The sequence below is a fragment of the Nematolebias whitei genome, chromosome 10, assembly GCF_014905685.2.
Source record: "Nematolebias whitei isolate Nwh7 chromosome 10, NemWhi1, whole genome shotgun sequence".
Classification (NCBI taxonomy): domain Eukaryota; kingdom Metazoa; phylum Chordata; class Actinopteri; order Cyprinodontiformes; family Rivulidae; genus Nematolebias; species Nematolebias whitei.
Genome location: NC_056507.1, coordinates 18,541,092 through 18,541,541, shown reverse-complemented (window position 1 = coordinate 18,541,541; position 450 = coordinate 18,541,092).

Genomic DNA, 450 nt, shown 5'->3' with positions numbered 1-450 from the left:
CCCCCCCCCCCCCCCCCCATGGAATTAGTCCAAATATCTGCCCTCTCTGCACTGATTTATGTCTAATCACCAGATGTGCACACAGCTTGAACTGAAGGATGTGCAAAAGTTAACTTTTAAATCAAGATTCTAAACTCCCTGCAAAACGTTTGAAAAAATGTATGTTTTTTTCCAAGTTATTAATTCTCCTGTCATTCTTTAATAGGCCGCCTTTAGACTGAACTTGTTTCTGCTCAGTGGGTTTTGTCCGTCAGTTTCCATCCAGACAGCACAGAGCTCATCAGCTGTTAAATAGGAAAAAAGTGTTTGTCTAATTACCGTATTTTCCGCCATACGTATAACTCACATCAGTCCAAATATGTCGGATAAAGTGGAAAAAACATAAAAACGTCGCTTCACCGTATAAGTCGCATCCATTATGCGTCACCGCTGACAACCGGGAAATGTGGG